Source organism: Armigeres subalbatus, chromosome 2 (assembly GCF_024139115.2).
Source record: "Armigeres subalbatus isolate Guangzhou_Male chromosome 2, GZ_Asu_2, whole genome shotgun sequence".
Lineage (NCBI taxonomy): Eukaryota > Metazoa > Arthropoda > Insecta > Diptera > Culicidae > Armigeres > Armigeres subalbatus.
This window is the reverse complement of record NC_085140.1, coordinates 222201096-222222848: the sequence shown is the minus strand read 5'-3', so window position 1 is coordinate 222222848 and position 21753 is coordinate 222201096. Positions and strand designations below refer to the sequence as shown.

The following is a 21753-nucleotide window of genomic DNA, read 5'->3' as shown; positions in this document are numbered from 1 at the left end:
AAACTGTTCATTTTTTTACAACAATCCAAGAAAAATCTTCAAAAGAATTTCTTGTGGATATTCAGGAAAAATCCAGTAAAGAAATTTCCTGTAAAAACTTTGACCTTACTTCATACAATCCTGATAAAGTGCTAGCATTCAGAATGTTTTTTGAACAATTCTCTCTGGAAACAACAAGCAAAAATTTTGCTACAAATTGATCATGAAAAAAAACAAAACATCTCCAGTGTAAATGCCGAAAAAAATTCCATGTGAACTCTGTCTGAAAATTCAAAACAGTCTCGTGGGAAATACATATAATTTTCGGTGGAAAAAAATGTTCATATTTTCATATCTTTTTTTTTACATTCTAATGAATTTCTTTGACAAGTTCTTCTGAATCTTCACCAGAAATTCTTTTTCATTTCCAAAATAAATTTTTTGAACATTTTAGGGAGTGCACTTCAAAATGTTCAGTCTCCAGTTAGCCTTACGTAGCAAAGGCGTAGGATCGCCAATCCGGAGATGACGAGTTCGATTCTCGTTCCTGTCTAGGATGTTTACGGGTGTCAAACATTGTCGACACCCTAGGTATAATGTATCCATCGTACTTGCTACACAAGATATATAATCATACAATTGCTGGCATTTAAAACTTTCAATTTATAACTGAGGAAATGCTAATAGAATATACTAAGTTGAAAAGCAGACCTACTTCCAGTTGGAATATGGAGCCATAGAAGAAGAAGAAGACTTCTAAATTTTTCAAGAAAAAATCTTCTGAATTTTCATGAGAAATTAAATAGCCAATGCCACATGAAACACTTTGATATTATCGTTGATTTTTTGTTTTTGGATTTTTGTTTTCAAATTTGGAATTTTGAAATGAAAATTTTTACGCTCTTTGTGAATTCTATCACATTTTTTAAATTTAAATTTTATTCGAAGCATTATTTAGAATTTCCACGGAAGAGTCTATGGGTTATCTTCAAAAAATACTTTGGATTTTCAAAGAATAAATCTTTAGAATTCTCAAGGTTCATGTTTTTTTTTTTAATTTGCACCATAAATTCTTCCAAAATTTCATGGGAAATTCATTCTTCTTCGGAAAGTCATTTTGATTTCTTTGTAGGTTCAGCTAAACATTGCTTTAAATCTTTACCATGCAAAGAAGCACAAGAAATGATTTTAAAAATTTAAGGAATTTTCACATCAGAAAATCTTTAAAATTTTGATTTAATTTTCTAAGGAATTCCTATTGGAATTGCTTCTAAAGTACAACCTTCACAAGTACTACAAAAGTACAATTTTTTCGTTATTTTCACTTGTAAAAACCCAGATTAATCCACCTAGCGGTGATGGTGCCTTTCTCGACCTTCGTAAAATGTGTGTGCTTGAAGAAAGATGAGCTAGTGGCTAGGAGTAAAAAAGACAAATTTCTTTGTCCGTTCTATGAAAATCAGATTATTTATGGCAAAGATATTGTAGATCCAGTTGAAAACCGAAAATCATATTTTATCCCATTTCCGGATGTCGCAACTGCATCGCGAGTGGTGCCCGACTATGGCACAGTTGCACACTACTCGCGATGCAGTTGCAACATCCGGAAATGCGAGAAAATGCGATTTCGCGGGACCTAGGTCCGGTTTTCAGCTTGATCTACAATATGCTAATAAGAATTTCGACATTTTTGGTTCCTTTTCCAATCTTTTTGACGTACATAACCCTGTTTTATTTCACCCAGTCATATATTTTAAGGATATCACTTTTGGATGTTAGTTTAACTGAAGCTCCGACTACACAAAAAGAAAACGAAAATGTCATTCCCATCACGCGAGCGGAGGGCAATATTTGTTATGATATAAATCTCATGACCGTCTTTCTGCCAAACTCCCGTATGAAGTGGGAGAGACAGAGACATCATCTCAGTTCGTCGAGCTGAATCGATTGGTATATAACACTATGGGTCTACAGGCCTTCTGTAAAAGTTTGGTTTTTTGAGCGAACATACAGCCTTTTCGTATAAAAAGGCTAAAATGGTGTTTCGGCCATAAGGTCCGATCCCATAGTCCGATCTAGCCCATTTTCAATAGGAAACAATGGGACAGGATTCTGCGTCGAATGCAACTTGTTTCGTGTGAATCGATTAAGGTTAGGTGTCCGAAAAATAGGTGACATTTTTGTGATTTTTATGAAAAAGGTATTTTGGTCATAACTTCCAATCCCATAGTCCGACCTGTCCAATTTTCAATAGGAAACAATGGGAAAGGATTTTGCGTCGACTGCAACTTGTTGCGAAGCAACTCGGTTGAGAATAAGTGCCTGAAAATGAGTGACATTTCTTACGCAATATTTTCGTATGAATTTGTATTTTGGCCATAACTCTCGATCCCATAGTCCGATCTGGCCAATTTCAAATAGTAAATAATGGGACAGGATTCTGCGTCGAATGCAACTTGTTGCGAGCAAATCGGTTGAGGATAAGTGTCCGAAAAAGAGTGACGTTTTTTACGCGATTATTCTGTATGAATTTGTATTTTGGCCATAACTTTCGATCCCATAGTCCGATCTGGCCAATTTCAAATAGGAAATAATGGGACAGGATTCTGCGTCGAATGCAACTTGTTGCGAGCAAATCGGTTGAGGATAAGTGCCCGAAAAATGAGTGACATTTTTTACACGATTTTTTCGTATGATTTTGTGTTTTGGCCATAACTTTCGATCCCATAGTCCGATCTGGCCAATTTCAAATAGGAAACAATGGGACAGGATTCTGCGTCGAATGCAACTTGTTGCGAGCAAATCGGTTGAGGATAAGTGCCCGAAAAATGAGTGACATTTCTTACGCGATTTTTTCGTATGATTTTGTATTTTGGCCATAACTTTCGATCCCATAGTCCGATCTGGCCAATTTCAAATAGAAAACAATGGGACAGGATTCTGCGTCGAATGCAACTTGTTGCGAGCAAATCGGTTGAGGATAAGTGCCCGAAAAATGAGTGACATTTTTTACGCGATTTTTTCAAATGAATTTGTATTTTGGCCATAACTCTCGATCCCATAGTCCGATCTGGCCAATTTCAAATAGGAAATAATGGGACAGGATTCTGCGTCGAATGCAACTTGTTGCGAGCAAATCGGTTGAGGATAAGTGCCCGAAAAATGAGTGACATTTTTTACACGATTTTTTCGTATGATTTTGTGTTTTGGCCATAACTTTCGATCCCATAGTCCGATCTGGCCAATTTCAAATAGGAAACAATGGGACAAGATTCTGCGTCGAATGCAACTTGTTGCGAGCAAATCGGTTGAGGATAAGTGCCCGAAAAATGAGTGACATTTCTTACACGATTTTTTCGTATGATTTTGTATTTTGGCCATAACTTTCGATCCCATAGTCCGATCTGGCCAATTTCAAATAGGAAACAATGGGACAGGATTCTGCGTCGAATGCAACTTGTTGCGAGCAAATCGGTTGAGGATAAGTGCCCGAAAAATGAGTGACATTTTTTACGCGATTTTTTCAAATGAATTTGTATTTTGGCCATAACTCTCGATCCCATAGTCCGATCTGGCCAATTTCAAATAGGAAACAATGGGACAGGATTCTGCGTCGAATGCAACTTGTTGCGAGCAAATCGGTTGAGGATAAGTGCCCGAAAAATGAGTGACATTTTGTTGAGTAGTTTTGCGCACACACACACACACACACACACACACACACACACACACACACACACAGACATCACCTCGATTCGTCGAACTGAGTCGATTGGTATATAACACTATGGGTCTCCGGGCCTTCTATAAAAAGTTTGTTTTTCGAGCGATCATATAGCCTTTACCGTATACTTAGTATACGAGAAAGGCAAAACATCGGAATATCCTCGGGAAATTCATTATTGGTGTTTTAAATGAACTTTTTTCGATTTTCTACTGGAAAATCTTAGGAATTTCCATCGAAAATATTTTGGCATATTCCAAATAATTTCTTTTGGAAATTAAAAAAGTTTTTTTATTGAAAAACGAAAAAAAATTCCATTTGAAATTCAGAATTTCCTTTGAAGATTCATTGAAGTTGCCCAGGATTTTGAAAAAAAATCTTTAGAGATTATGTAAAAAAAGTAAGCTGGATTTTTTTTTCTAATTTTTATACTGGAAATTCTTCGGAATTTGATGTTTATTGGAATTTTCATCGTAAATATGCATTTCGGATCCTTCTACGGATTCTTCTAGTTCTTCAAAATTTCTACCGAACCTTTTTTAGGAACTCTTCGAATTTCGAAAACAAAGTCGTTGAAATACTGAAGATTTTTCCGTGAAGACTCCGAAGAATTTCTTCTAAATATTCTGAAGGGTTTCCCTTGCAACTCCAGAATAATTATTCTTGAAACTTAGGAAGATCTTGGAATTTAAAATTAATCCAAGCAATAAATGTAGGCAATTATTTAGGATTAAGAAGCCTAGTTTTTATGATATTGAATAATTAGGATAATTGATCGAAAAATTTAATAATGCACCTAATTAAAACATTTAGGTGCATTATTAAATTTTTCGATCAATAATGCACAAAATTCTAGTAGTGCGTATGAAAAAGGTTATGACATAGAGAAGTTTGCATTTAAAAAATCAACATGAAATTCTAAATAAAATGCTTTTTAAATTCATAAAAGGGTCTTAGAACTAAGAAGAGTCCTGCGATATGAAAAAAAAGTGGCAGTTTTCCAGAAAAAAACACTCCAATTCCTAAAATAATCTAGGGTAATAAATAGTGTTATAATAACGATTGAAATTGAATTCCAAAACAAATCTCAACCCTTTCAGGACGGATGGGTCATATATGCCCAGCGTTTTAGATTGTCTATTAAATCACAAAAGAGAGCTAGACCACCATTTTCTTCAATAAAATTTTTCATCTAGATATTGGCTTTACAGAAAAAAAATATGGGAGCTCAAATTTGACTGACCCTGAAAACTCAGTTACCCAAAACCTTGGGAAGATTTCGATTCTAAGAGCATGCAAATGAAGTTGAAATGTTTGAATCATTCTGAACACTCAGATAAGATGGGTCATCCTGAACGTTAAGCCAGTGATTAATATTCAGGAATACGAGATGCTCAAGGTACTCCAAAATGCTCTCAAGTTCAGCCCACGACTTCTCGGGTGATCAATCATGACATTTGTAATGTCCTCATTATCGGTATGTACCCAATCCGATGAAATAAGCATATGATCCTAATTTCCATTAACATGAGATCCAAGAGACAAGGTACCCAAAATTATCTTGAGTCAACATCAAGCTGCACAATGACTATGACTTTTTTTGTAGGGCCTTAGAAGCACTGGGTTCACGGACTTGAATGATTAAGTAGTTCAAACATTACGACTTCCAGGACGTTTTTTAAAACCTAAAAGTTTTGTATAACCTAAGTCGAGTCAAGTACGAAACACTGAAGACGACCTTACTGTTGAGGTCGAAATACGTACTTGTCAAGGTACAATCAAGTGGTGGAATTAAATGGGAAGGTACAAACTCGTCTTATGACAAGTAAAGACATTCCATTAAAAAGCTCAAAGAAGCCCATTCTCCTTGAGAGTAATACCCTCATCTCCCTTGCACTTGCACCACTTGTGCACCTCTTGGGGTGTGCGGGTACCACCCGCTGCCACCCACTTGCCGCCAAAGCAGCACTCACTCTGTGGAACCTCCACAGGCTCCGGCTAATTATTTCACCCCCCAGGTGATTCATCCCTTCGGTACGGGTCGACTGACACCTTGGGATTCGGGGTTAGGGGCTTGTGTGCTATAAGCGGCACACGGTCGCTTGATAGGGTCTGCTTGCGGCTATTTGTGGTTTTTGGGAGGGAATTAACAGAGCCCCCTGTTAACCCCACCACCTCCTAGGCAGAACCCCCTGATTCGCAGACAGCTGGGGAGGGGTCGTCAAGCCCTTGAACATAGTCCCTGCTGCCCCCGGGCCGACAGTATGTGGGGCCCCAAAATGTACAAAAAAGGTTGGTTTTGATACATAAGATTTGTGGCCCGGGGAAACGTCCCCCCCGAACCCACCCTAAATCCGGCCCTGAATTCACACACGTTGCTTGTATGCCGGAAGAACGTCAAGCGAAGATAATATTTTGTAGAGGTGCATCGTCAGAAACGGACAGATCATTCTTACAGGACACAATTGACCAGTAAAGAATTATCTGTGTTCAACGACTCGACCAGTTTCCCCCTCACTATGATGGAAATCGAACCTACACTCCATAGCACACATATGCGTATAGACGACTGATTACGTTAACCGCACGGCCACGAGGCCCACAAAGAAAAGTAAAGTAAGAGAACCTACATATGATTTTCACCTAACATTGCATTGAAAGAAGGATAACATATTTATACAGGTTAGCGCCACCCTGTATTGTGTAGGAGCGTAAGTTTCAGCTTCCTCTAAACCGTGAATTGTAGAGTTGTAGAAAAAACATCGTGGTAAAAGTTTATTATGAAACACATTTTGAAATTCAACCTCTGAAATGAGTTATTGGGGAATTACTAAATGGTCGAAATCATCTTTGGGATGTACAAATGTATTACGGTTCGGGCATTTTAAATACAAGAACTTTATTAAACCTTTATTTTATTAATACTGTCTACAATTTTTCACTTGTTTTGCAGTAAGACTACTTTGATTAAATGGACAAACCAGAATTTGGAATAGCTACTAATTGAGCAGCATCTATTACACGATTGTAGTCCACCCTAATTGACACACGTACGACGAGCTATCCACATATATACATATTGTGGGAGTGTGAAGCGCAATCAACTAACTGGCAAGTAGTTATGTACAGACAGATATACCACAGGAAGGTAGTATACAACACATCACGAGAAATTGTTTATGTATCATGTATCATTCGAAAGGATTCTTGGCTGGAGGATATTATGCTGTTTGAAATGTGCAATGATATAGTTGGCGGCAGTATTTCGTGACGTTCGGTCGTGCGGTTCTCGTTGTGTCTGATTCTTCTTGGTTTGGCGGTGTGATGTGCTCTGAGAATTGATTCTCTAATGCTGATTTATATCCTCTTTTGGATTTGTAGCAACCAACACGTCCTGTGTGTATCCAGCTTCATCATTTCATCACAGACCGTGGACTAGCGCAGCATAAGAGAGTGAAGTAGTCAACACGCTGAATCGAGTAGGCTTTATTACATGCTGGGAGGGAGTGAGTGATATTAGTAGAGTGCCTGTTTGCTCAACACCGTACAAGATGAGTATGTCGCTCTGGAACGGTTCAAATTGAATGGGGCTTTATTACCCACTCTTTTGTTTTTCACATTTGAATAAGGATGTAAAGTGATACAACGACCGTGGTGGCGGCAAAACATGAGGAAATAAAAGAGTGATAATTTATAAGCGAAACGACAAGTGTTGTGTACTTGTGGTTGCCATCGGAATATGCTGAGTGTTTTAATTTGATAAGATAAATATACTTAATTATAAGTAGTAATAGCATATACAAACGTGTATCTCGCATCAAAAATGGAGAAGAAGTGGAAAACCGTTATCATGAGATACATGTGCTCGGTAAAGGATTAAGGATTTCATCGTTTTCAATTAAAAGGAACAGATTGAAAATATAATTCTTAAAGTAAGTGTTTCTGAAAATTCTTTTCTAAATATATTATATAAGCATATAAAATCATTTAATTTTTTTTTATATTATTATTATTGTCTTTATTTCAGAGGCTTTCAGCCCTAGGATTTTTTTTATTTTTTTTTTTTTTTTAACTTTATTATCTTGAGTTAATTTTAAAATTCCGAACATAGGGTATGCAATCCGCAAGTTGTCGAGAACAACACAGTTTGTGTGGATCCATACTGCCGTTCGATTTCACAATCTTTAAATTTGAATCGACCGATACGATATACATATATATATATATATATATATATATATATATATATATATATATATATATATATATATATATATATATATATATATATATAGATTGTATATATATATATATATATATATATATATATATATATATATATATATATATATATATATATATATATATATATATATATATATATATATATATATATATATATATATATATATATATATATATATATATATATATATATATATATATATATATATATATATATATATATATATATATATATATATATATATATATATATATATATATATATATATATATATATATATATATATATATAAATATATATATAAAATATATATATATATATATATATATATATATATATATATATATATATATATATATATATATATATATATATATATATATATATATATATATATATATATATATATATATATTTATATATATATATATATATATATATATATATATATATATATATATATATATATATATATATATTAGGGTGGTTCAAAAAATCGATTTTGCTCCACTCATCTGATTCTTTACCGTGTTCTGAGTGTCCTCTGAGAATTTGAGCTCATTTGGATTAAAACTGATTTAGCACAAGCCGTTTCAAGTTTGCATGCAAATTAGTATGGAGAAATTTATTTTTTCATTATACTGTTAATGACGCATCCCCATCAAGCGCATGTTAAAAGAAATCATACATAGCTAAGGGCCAATTTCTTCACCTCCGCTTAACTCCTTAGCCGTGCGGTAAGACGCGCGGCTACAAAGCAAGACCATGCTGAGGGTGGCTGGGTTCGATTCCCGGTGCCGGTCTAGGCAATTTTCGGATTGGAAATTGTCACGACTTCCCTGGGCATAAAAGTATCATCGTGTTAGCCTCATGATATACGAATGCAAAAATGGTAACTTGGCTTAGAAACCTCGCAGTTAATAACTGTGGAAGTGCTTAGTGAACACTAAGCTGCGAGGCGGCAATGTCCCAGTGGGGGATGAAATGCCAATGAAGAAGACTCAGAACATGGTAAAGAATCAGATGAGCACTGTGGAGCAAAATCGATTTTTTGAACCACCCTAATATATATATATATATATATATATATATATATATATACAAGGATGTTATCGATCATTTAGTAATCTGCCTTCGATCATTTAGTAGTTTGTCAATAACTAATTCCAGAGGCTAAATTTCAAAATGTGTTGTATGGTGGACTTTTAGTGCGAAAGTTTTTCTACAACTCTCCTTAACAGGTCGATGTTCGAATTTCACTATTAAAGGAGTTACGGTGCTAGTTGCTGTACTTATACTAAATAATAACAAAATATGCAATCATTTAGTCTAAGTTACTGTTATTAGCGCTATAGCTCCGTTATTGGTGAAATTCAAACAACGAACTGTTAGGTAGAGTTGTAGATAAACCTTTGCACTAGAAGTCCACCATACAACACATTTTTAAATTTAGCCTCTGGAATAAATTATTGACTACTAAATGATCGAAGGCAGATTACTAAATGATCGATAACATCCTTGTATATATATATATATATATATATATATATATATATATATTCCACCACTGAAAAGACATCTCACAAATGAGAGCATCAGAAAGTCTTGGTTGCTAGATAAGTATTTGAGATATAAAAAACGCGAAACTACACGGGCGACTTCTTGTGAGTTACTATCATGGCACATGTCAATGATAACAACGATCAAATGGATATGAGATATTCTGTTCTGTGGATTAAAATAAATGCTGGAATGTCCTTATGTCTCTTTTTCATTGCTCAATGAAAAACATACAGTGGTTGGTTTCCTACCCGCCGCTGCCAGCATCCAGGCGCTATCGTATATGTAAAAATAGTCAGCATGAGTTAACCACCTGAAGTTTGTATGGCGAAAGACATCTAACTCAGGAACCCATCGTTAACCGGTTATGTAGGAAGGCGTCCGCTACTACCCCTACCAAATATTTTTTCGATTAAGCTGCTTAATTTTGAGAAATCAAACCTTAGATGCCTTTCGCCATACTGATTTCAGAAAGTTAACTCCTAGTGTGCCGCTGTAAACACGCTCAAAGCAGGCGATTCATTAAAGTGGAAAAAGGCCGTTTTACGACCCAAATAATGCTTCATTACTTTGACAAATTGAAATAAAGCATAAGTCATGCATCGCTGCATTCGATATGCTGAACTAGTGTATCATTGCTTGACAGTTGTTGAATAAATGCATCTTTACATCGTTAAAACTGATCTAATGCAATGAATCGACTACTTTGAGCGTGCTCACAGCGGCACACTAGGAGTTAACTTTCTGAAATCAGTATGGCGAAAGGCATCTAAGGTTCGATTTCTCAAAATGAATTATTGGCAGTGACTGATTTTCTACCCGCCGCGTCCACATCCAGGCGCTATCGTATATGCACAAATAGCCAGCATGAGTTAACCGCCAGAAATTTGTATGGCGAAAGACATCAAAAGCGGGTTTTCTCAAAATTAGGAATTTTTCATGAAAAACTATTTGTTACCGGTTATGAAGTATGGTGTCCGCTATTACGCCTACCAAATATTTTTTCGATTAGGGTGCTTCATTTTAAGAAATCAATCCTTAGATGCCTTTCGCCATACTGATTTCAGAAAGTTAACTCCTAGTGTGCCGCTGTAAGCACGCTCAAAGCAGGCGGTTCATTAAGGTGATTCACCACACGTTTATTTATATACATTTCAAAAAGCCTAACTCTGGGCGTAGTAGCTCTCGAATAGTGCCGAAACTCAAATTATGATTGTTTAGCATAACTAAGCAAACGATCTACCATTATTTCCGCCCCATTGGCGTTATGGTTCTTTCATCTCGTGCTCTTGAAAAAAATATTCGAAAAGCACGTGGTTTACAAAATGGCCGATTTCTGGCTTCATTGTATAATCACCTTAAGCACCTTCATCAAAAAAATATTTGGTAGGCGTGGTAGCGGACACCATCCTACATAACCGGTACCAAATAGTTTTTCATGAAAAGTTCCTAATTTTGAGAAAACCCGCATTAGATGTCTTTCGCCATACAAATTTCTGGTGGTTAACTCATGTCGGCTGTTTGTGCATATACGATAGCGTCTGGATGATGGCAGCGGCGGGTTGAAAAACGAAAACTAATGAAAATAAACATTCGGTTTTGTTGTTGATTGGTAATGATCTCGTTACTAAGCTACGAAAAATCAAGGGGCAAAAAATTGGGAATATCATGTTTGAAATACGAGGGGTCACACGATTTCGTAAAACTTTTGGGTGCCGTCAATTTGTACTATGGAACCATAAAATGATTACTAATTTGTTCTGACCCCAACATCTTGATAATTATATCTATAGTAATACTGGAAGATAGCCCCCGGGGGAGGGGGATGGTTCAGGGTATTAGGAGAGAGGGTAACTCAAGTAACCTTCTGTTACTTGGGTAGGTTTAGTGGGTAGGCCTTCTGTCAACCCCACTCCCTGAGTGATAATTTCAGGTGTCTGTTTGCAGATTTGCCTCCACCCAAAAAAAAAACACACGCGCACACAACAGGAGTGCCAACCGGCACATCAGGATTCACACCAGTAAGATCCTGATTATGGTATACTGGTCACGGCAAACGACATTGGACGATTCTCGGTTTATGGATTGGATTAGGCGTATATGGGCTGACGATCGAGCTATTCTGTTTCCTGAGTAAAAACTAGTGACATCTTTTTGAAATCCGTTCCGTTCCGGTAAACAACCTGGCAGGCCTCCGGTAACGCTCAAAACCTGTCACCTATACCGGTGGGTAGTAGGTTCAGATGCACTATTCCTGATTTACGCCGATCCGGCTTTGAACACGGTGTAATAAGGCACCGGAGTCAACCCTTGCATGGACCTCACTGTTTACAAATGCACAAATGGGATCACAAGAGGCGACTATCTACAACAGGTAGAGATAACGGCCCGGAGGGAGAGACCCTTTTAACATAGAAACAAATTCTACAAGCAACGAAGCAGCAGGCGTGGCGAATGTTTTCGTAAAGAGTGGAAAGCTGCAGCGATCTCCAGTGATGTCACTGGCAGCAATAGCGAGTACCAGTAGTACGGCCAAGACTGCTGATAACCAGGTAGACCATCAGGAGCTAGGATCCGGGAATAGAGTGTTCACCCAAAAATCGGAAAGTAGTGCTACTCAGAAGGAGCTACAACTTGGGAGGTCCAATCTTATGGAAGTGCGGAAGCGAGTCTACGAGCTTTATGACTTCGTGAAGGACAAGCACAGTGTTCACACGAAAATCAAGCTTCTAGTGACAAGCATCAAGTCCGCCGTTAAAGCAGCCGAACATGAACAGATCGCGCTGAAAAAGAGAGCCGAAGTAGCTGAAAAGGAGCTGGAAGAAGTTGTGGAGCATATAGCAGTTGAGACACAGCAGGTACCTAAAAGTCCTCGAATCACTCGCACGGAAAAGCGAGGCCCTTCGCCTGGAGAGCAGGAAGTCGCGGAAAAGCAACGGAACGTGCAAGACTTTGCCAGCGTGCTGAAGGAACGCGTCAAGGATGGTGACTGGCAGACCGTGGAGAGCCAGCGTGAGAAAAGGAAGAAGCAGAAGGAGAATGTGGAAAAGATGAAGGAACAGAAGAAAGAAGAAAAACGTCGCTCTTCTTGCTGTTCGAGCTGAAGAAAAATCCCACGATCAAGAGCTCGGCATTTCGGGAGCTCATTGCTAATTCATTGGGCAGTGACGGTAACGTAAAATCTCTAACGCGGGAAGCAGGGGTTGAGTGCAGAGACCTGGACGAGATCACGACGGAAGACGAACTGAGGGATGCACTGGCCTCACAATGCAAGTTGAGGGGAGGTGTAAATGACGATTCGACTGAGGAGAGCGTACGGTGGCACACAAGTAGCAGGGATACGACTACCAACAGAGGCTGCCAACAAAATGGTGGAAGCGGGCAAGGTGAAAGTAGGATGGTCGGTGTGCCCGTTGAGATTCGCCCCCCGGGTTACCTTAACAGATGGAGCGATGCTTTGAATGCATGGCGTTTTGCCACCAGGCGCGAAACCTTCAAAGACCTGGACAGATCCGCCCAAGCAGCACAAAATGTTTCACTTCTGAAAATTTCACTGTGTTGCAACTATTCGGAAACAAACAATCTTTGCGTATGTGCCATCAAATATAACTATCTTGCAAGCTAAAAAGCGCAAGAGGTGGAGCCTACGGAAACATCCTTCGATTACAGTAAAATTGCAATAATGTTGCAAAATACTTCAGCGGAAAAAAATAAAATAAAACTATAAAACTGGATTCGATTTATGGATCTTGTGATTGATAGTCCTTCACTCTACCACAGCACCATTCAACACTTTGAAGGGACTGCAGGTTGACTCGCAATAAAAACTATACCATTATGAAGTTTTGTACTCAGGTTTCCTGTTACTTGATTGCACCATCACAGGAAAAGAATGTGAGTTGTCAAAACGTTGAACGATGCTAAATTAAACATGAAGACACATTCAACTTATCTGCAACTTAATTTAAACAAATAATAAAATTTTGAAAGACGCATTGAAGTTACATGGTGAAAAATATGCAACTTAGGCTCTGTCTCATTTCCCGAATCAAATTTAATTTTACTTAAAACTGACAGTTCGAAAATTTGAAATTCAGCCGGCCATAAGAATGGCTGCGTGCTACCCAGCAATTCCAATAAGACATCGATCAAGAATGATTCGATATCTGTCAAAAGTAATCCTGCTCATCCAGCAGGGTTATTCGATAATTATTGAACTGTCACTTTTAAGTTTTATTTGAGTTTAATTATCCAATTGAGACAGACCCTTAATGATTTTGTTTCGTGTCGTGTTCGTTTCAACATGAAATGCAGTATTCTTTGTTTGTTTGTTTCCAAATGTCAAACACGTACTGCATGACAATTTTAATGAAACATTGATCACAATTCGAACGTTTTTGACATATTGATGCAACTTTTTCGTGCTTTGATGTTTTTCCAACGCCTTTAATGAAACTGAATAGGAACAAGGAGATTTTAGGAAGATGTTGCGTGTGCTACTTGGGCGGTCTATGTAGGAAATGTGGTGAAGAAGAACACGTTGCTAGGGACTGCACGAAACAACCAAGGTGCCTGCTCTGCAAACCGGAGGTCGGAAACGACCATACGACGGGTAGCTTCCAATGCCCTGCATACAAGAAGGCGATGGCGGGCCGGGATCAATGGAGATCATCCAGTTAAATCTCAATCATTGCAACACCGCACAGCAACTGTTTTTGCAGTCGACAAAAGAAGCAATGCGTGACGTGGCAATGAATTATTGGCAGTGGCTGATTTTCTACCCGCCGCTGTCACATCCAGGCGCTATAGTATATGCGCAAAATAGCCAGCAAGAGTTAACCGCCAGAAATTTGTATGGCGAAAGTCATCTAACGCAGGTTTTCTCAAAATAAGAAACTTTTCATGAAAAACTATTTGGTACCGATTATGTAGGAAGGTGTCCGCTACCATGCCTACCAAATATTTTTTTGATGAAAGTGCTTAATTTTGAGAAATCGAACCTTAGATGCCTTTCGCCATAGTGATTTCAGAAAGTTATATCCTAGTGTGCCGCTGTAAGCACGCTCAAAGCAGGCGATTCATTATTTATGAACCATATCGGATCTCTTCTGACAACGGCAACTGGGTGGCGGATTCATCGGGGTTTGAGGCTATCCAAGTGATGGGCAAATTTCCTATTCAAGAAGTGGTAGACAGCTCAAGCGAAGGCTTCGTTATCTCCAAAATCAACGGGATCTTCGTTTATAGCTGCTACGCGCCCCAAGATAGACTTTGGAGCAGTATAACCGGATGCTGGACTCACTCACGGAGAAGTTGATCGGCCGAAAACCGGTAATTATCGGAGGCGACTTCAACACTTGGGCAGTGGAGTGGGGAAGGAGACTGACTAACCCCAGAGGTTACAGTTTGCTGGAGTCGTTGGCAAAGCTGGACATCAGGCTGTGCAACGAAGGTACCGTTAGTACATTTCGCAGAGATGGCAGGGAGTCCATCATCGACGTCGCGTTATGAAGTCCGTCGCTGGTGAGGAACATGAACTGGAGAGTTAGTGAGGACTATACACATAGTGATCATCAGGCGATCCGGTATAGTGTTGGAACACGAATTCCGACGGTACGACGAGAGATGAGGAATAGCGGGCGAAAATGGAAGACGAAGGACTTCGACAAGGATCTTTTTATCAAAGCACTTCAAGCAGACAGCGGCGCTACAGAGCTCGATGCAGATGAGCTGACAGAAATTCTTTCGAGGACATGCGATGCGACGATGCCAAGGGGACTGGAGCCAAGGAAAAGCCGGCGGCTAAAGTACTGGTGCAACGAAACTTTTGCTAGTCTTCGTGCTGCGTGTCTCAGAGCCGGAGGACGCTTTCAGAGAGCAAGGTCTGAAACAGTCAGGGAGGAGCATAAGATAACCTTCCGTGAAGCTAGATCGGCCTTCAAACGGGAGATTCAAGGAGTTGTGCTGGGAAGCTGACGCTGATCCTTGGGGCAACGCTTATCGGGTCGTAAAAGCGAGGATCAGAGTGGCGCCAGCGGAAATGTGTCCGGACAAGCTGACGATCATCGTTGACGAGACCGGCTTATCGGAAAAGCAGTTCGGATTCCGAAAAGGCAGATCGAAGGTGGATGCAATCAGGGCGTCATTAAAGTTTCAGAGAGAGCGGACAAGAAGAAGAGGTGCGGCAATCGATTCTGTGCTGTAGTAGAGATTGACGTCAAAAACGCTATTAACAGTGCCAACTGGGAGGCCATCGCCGCAGCGCTGCACGGTATGTGGGTTCCTAACTACTTGTGTAGAAATTTTAAGAGTTACTTCCAGAACCGGACTCTGGTTTACGAAATGAATTCGGGGCAGAAGTCGATTAATGTTACGGCGGGTGTTCCGCAAGGTTCCATACTAGTGTCAACCTGGGTGAATAGGGAGTTCCAATGTGTCGACCTGGGTGAATGGGGAGCATGGAGAGGTGAGCTTTTACCTCACACAGTTCCTGTCCGGACATGGCTGTTTCCGCCACTATCTGCATCGGTGTGGCCATGCGTCATCGCCATTCTGCCCGGCGTGTATCAACATAGAGGAGACTACAGAACACGTTGTTTTCGATTGCCCAAGGTTTGCGGAAGTACCTAGAGGAATGCCTGCCCTACGGGCAGACAACATCGCAGAACATATGTGTCGCGATAAAGGTACGTGGAATGCGGTAAGCAGAGTCGTGACACAAATACTGTCGGAGCTGCAACGTCGATGGAGAAGGGACCAGCAAATAAGAATTGGTTTGGAGGGAAATCCAGCACAGTCAGCAGTGTTTAGTCTCGGGTCGTCGGAGCGCCAGCGAACCGAAAGTCTTCTGCCAACCGGAATCGTCGGACCGACCTCGGCATTCGAACCGCCAACCTGCTGAAAAAAGAAGAAGCAAGAGCTTCGGGTATGTAGGGCACCGCCAGTGCGGACGTCATCCACCACCGGAACTGTCGGACCACCTCTGCAACCCGAAGAAGAAGTCGGCGCAATGCGCGAAAGCGTCCGCTGCGATAGCCGCCGGTAGTCGAAGCACCATCAGTGCGGAACTGGTGGACCATCCTCGACGCTGCTGGGGGAAGTCAGAAAGATTCGAGTGAGGAAGTCTATGGCACGACCACCGAGGGATCGAGACAACGTAGCAGTGGATCTCAGCAAGCCAGTCGGCGAACTAGCCTTAGCAAGGGGCCGGAATTTTAGAAGAAGTGCATGAGCTCTTAGTCCGTGTGTGTGTGCATATGTATGTAGAGTAGAGTGGGGCAAGAGTACGCACTTAGTTTTCAATCGATTATGTAGTCCTTATGAAGCAAGCTTCTGCCTATAAAATCAATATCGACGTTTCGTATACTCTTCCTCCATTTTACCCAGTGGAAAAAAATATTGAAATTATTGTAATTCATTTTAGTAGAACCACAGATAACAGATATTGAGGCTGGCATCCGATACGTGTGTAAACATTCGCAACCGTTAATTCAAATGTATTTTAAATTGGGACCGCGTTTGGCAATCGATTGGAGATGGCGCAAGGATCATTGTTATTAAAAACGCAGCCCGAATGCAGCTGTCAAATACATTAGCTGCGTTCGACGGTTGTTAATCCGCTGCGTTCGTATGTACTGCCGCAATCAGTTGAGTAGATGTCAGTAGTGGGCCAACGTATATCAATTCAAAAGTTTACACAGGATTTTCAATAAAATTTGTTCTAGCCTAAATATCTGTTATCTGTGGTAGAACCCTTATTGCAAAACAAGTGAAAAACGCACTCTTTCCCCACCGGTGGGGTAAAAGTGCGCATCGGGTGGTGTAAGATTACGCAATTTTCCAATCGTGTGTTTTAAGTATATACACAGATAACAGATATTTAGGCTAGAACAAATTTTATTGGAAATCTTGTGTAAACATTTGAAATGATATACGTTGACTCACTACTGCCATCTACTCAACTGATTGCGGAAGTACATACGAACGCAACAAATAAGTCACCGTCGAACGCTGCCAACACGTTTGACATTTATATTTAGGCTGCGTTTTACACATTACATCATTAACAAAGCGCCATCTCCAAACGATTGCCAAACGTGTTCGAAATGTTGGATGCATTTAAATCAACGGTTGCGGTTATTTACACACGTATGCTATACCACCCTAAATATCTATAAATAGTATATATTAACACAAATAAGAATAAATAACATTTAATGAATCGCGTGCTTACAGCGGCACACTAGGAGTTAACTTTTGGAAACCAGTATGGCGAAAGGCATCTAATGGTTAATATCTCGAAAATAAGCACCCTAATCGAAAAAATATTTGGTAGGCGTAGTAGCGGACACTTTCCTACATAACTGGTACCAAATAGTTTTTCGCGAAAAGTTCCTACTGGTGAGAAAACCCGCATTAGATGTCTTTCGCCATACACATTTCTGGCGGTCAACTCATGCTGGCTATTTTGCGCATATACTATAGCGCCTGGATGTGGCAGAGGCGGGTAGAAAATCAGCCACTGCCAATAATTCATTGTGTTGTACACAATAACTAATACAATTTCATTATTTCGCTTCAGTGCTTTGTTCGGTAAGTCTTTTCTAACACCAAATTACTTCAACTTATCCTTGAAAGGAGAACTTGTGATAATTTTCGATTTTTGTTCTTTTTTATTTGTTGTGGATCTTTAAGCTCCAAACGCAATACAACGGAACGGCGACGGAAACGGAAAATTTGACAGTTAGCCCATATATTTTCTGTCAAATTTGCCGTTTCCGTCGCCGTTCCGTTGTATTGCGTTTGGGGCTTTACGCTTTGGAAGTAGTCTTACTTCAGCCGGAGATACGAGTTTAACATCTGAACTTGAAGGTTCACGTGCGTACTCTTGCCCCACAGCCCCAAAATTAATTTATTCAGTTAATGGTTTTGACTTTATGGAAACAAACCGAATTAATGTTCTGCACCACAAAGTACTCTATACAATAGGTTATCGAAATGGTATAATCAGGGTTTGCAGAAATCGCTCTAAATAGATAACGAACAACGATAAAAAGAGGCAAAAACTGTTCCGAATCATAACAAGCCATGTTAACAAATTTATCAAACTTGTATGCAAGTGCGAAAAAACAGAATCGGATAGGCAGCCCCTAAAGAAAAATGGTGATTCTCGTATGGTGAAAGACATCTAACGCGGGTTTTCTCAACAGTAGGAACTTTTCACGAAAAACTATTTGATACCAGTTATTTAGGAAAGTTTCCGCTACTACACCTACTAAATATTTTTTTCGACAAAGGTTCTTATTTCCGAGATATTAAACATTAGATGCTTTTCACCATTCTGATTTTCAAAAGTTAACTCCTAGTGTGCCGCTGTAAGCGCGCTCAAAGCAAGCGATTCATTACACATGAAAATAGTTGGTCAAAATGAATCATCCACTTTGAGCGTGCTTACAGCGGCACACTAGAAGTTAACTCTCTGAAATCAGTAGGGCGAAATGCATCTAAAGTCGATTTTCTCGAAATTAAACACCTTAATCGAAAAAGTATTTGGTAAGCGTAGTAGCAGATACCTTCCTGCATTACCGGTACCAAATATTTCTCGATAAGGTTCCCCTTTACGAGAAAACCCACGTTAGATGTCTTTGACCATGCATATTTCTAACGGTTAACTCAAGCTGGCTATTTTGCGCATATACAATAGCGCCTGGATGTGACAACGGCGGGTAGAAAATCAGCCACTGCCAATAATTCATACCTATCAAACTGATGCAGTGCAGCTAGTTTATCTTTTTTTATAACTTCAAAAAATCGAAAACGTACTCTTACCCCACACGCACTGTTAAGAAGTTTCAACGAATCATTGGTGAAACTGGCAACACTGAAAGAGGTGAAGTTAATAATATGTTGGGAAGAAAGGTCCGGTAGAATTCAATACTAGAAAGTAAGATTTAAGACGTGAATTTATATGGTGAATAATTGTAAGAATAATAAATTAATCAATTTATAGCTTTGAAGCTGATCAAAACGAGATCTGCTGTCAAATGGTATTTGAAGGTGACTATTCCCAACACGCACTCTTGCCCCGCTCTACTCTTTGTGCGTACACACAAGACATGCACAAACATTACCCATTTTTTTATAGTTAGACTTCGCAGATTTACGTGTAACAATTTTTTTTCGACGCCGTAGGTTTTTTAGTAGATTGCTATTGATTTTTGTTTAAATCGCATGAAAAAATCAAGCGGTATTCTAGTAATAGTAAAAATGTACAAACTACAAAGTACTACAAACTACAAACTACAACTACAAAGTACTGCAATGATTGACATCAAATTAATGAATGAATCGCCTGCTTTAAGCGTGCTTACAGCGGCACACTAGGAGTTAACCTTCTGAAATAAGTATGGCGAAAGGCATCTAAGGTTCGATTTCTCAAAATTAAGCACCTTCACCAAAAAAATATTTGGTAGGCGTAGTAGCGGACACCTTCCTACACAACTGGTACCAAATAGTTTTTCGTAAAAAGTTTCTGATTTTGAGAAAACCCGCGTTAGATGACTTTCGACATACAAATTTCTGGCGGATAACTCTTGCTGGCTATTTTGCGCATATACTATAGCGCCTGGATGTGACAGCGGCGGGTAGAAAATCAACCACTGCCAATAATTCATTATTGAGTTAACCGCCAGAAATTTGTATGGCGAAAGACATCTAACGCGGGTTTTATCAAAATGAATGAATCGCTTGCTTTGAGCGTGCTTACAGCGGCACACTAGGAGTTAACTATCTGAAATCAGTATGGCGAAAGGCATCTAAGGTTCGATTTCTCAAAATTAGGCACGTTAAACGAAAATATATTTGGTAGGCGTAGTAGCGGACACCATCCTTCATAACCGGTACCAAATAGTTTTTCATGAGAAGTTTCTAACTTTTAGAAAACCCTCGTTAGATGTCTTTCGCCATACAAATTTCTGGCGGTCAACTCATGCTGGCTATTTTGCACATATACTATAGCGACTGGATGTGGCAGCGACGGGTAGAAAACCAGTCACTGCCAATAATTCATTATGCATTATTGGCAGTGGCTGATTTTTTACCCGCCGCTGCCACATCCAGGCACTATAGTATATGCACAAAATAGCCAGCATGAGTCAACGGCCAGAAATTTGTATGGCGAAAGACATCTAACGCGGGTTTTCTCAACATTATGAACTTTTCATGAACGACTATTTGGTACCGGTTATGAAGGATGGTGTCCGCTACTACGCCTACCAAATATTTTTTTGATTAAGGTGCTTAATTTTGAGAAATCAAACCTTAGATGCCTTTCACCATACTGATTTCAGAAAGTTAACTCCTAGTGTGCCGCTGTGAGCACACTCAAAGCAGGCGATTCATTATTGGCCATTCTCCACACCTGTTTTGTTAAACTCACTTCAATGAATCACATAATGCGCCCCACCTGGCCAAAACGCCCCACTTTGATTTCTAGAAAACTATAACTAACTAAGGGTCAAAATCAGTTGGTACCTATAAATATTTGTAAAACCATTATCCTATGTGAATATGGGAGTATTTTTGTATTACGTAATAAAAATAATAGAAAAATACAAAAAGTTACCGTTTGATGTAACTTTCAATGTTTGTTTGCTCAACATTCTGGAGCGACGCTTGCATACTGTCCGCAAAACTTGCACAGGAACACTCAGTTGGGCAACCAAATAACTTTTCTCAGTGGTTATTATGATATAAAATTGCTTCCATCTTCAAAAATGTAACGTTTTTCAAAAATATGTTTCACTAGTCAAAACGCCCCAGTGTAGGCAGGACGATATGCCCTTACCAACTGGACACAAGTGCGGCGAGCTTGCAGCAGTTGATACCAAATTATATGGAAACTTTTGAAATGTAATTCCAACCTGCCTAAATGGACTTATGTTGGTTTTTTAATGTCAAGCACATAAGGATTTGTAACCATTTTATTATGGGATTGATAAAATACTAATGAAGGGCTATGAAACGTCTTTGGTTAAGGTGGGGCGTATTGCCCAGGCACTGTATGAAATCCATATTATACCGTCTTACCCTACAGTGGTTGGTTTCCTACCGGCCACTGCCGTATCCTAGCGATAACGTATATATGTTAAAATAGGCGAAATCAACGACAGTATTGGATGATAACTAATATTGACGTGGACAAGATAGATGACTATCGAGAAGGTACATACCGCCGTTGGATGTA

General features: G+C 39.3%; 1 protein-coding gene across 1 annotated transcript in view; it reads left to right on the top strand.

Moving 5' to 3' along the window:
* LOC134211720 (cell adhesion molecule Dscam2-like) overlaps positions 1-21753 on the top strand; it is a 164322-nt gene that overhangs the window by 15304 nt on the left and 127265 nt on the right.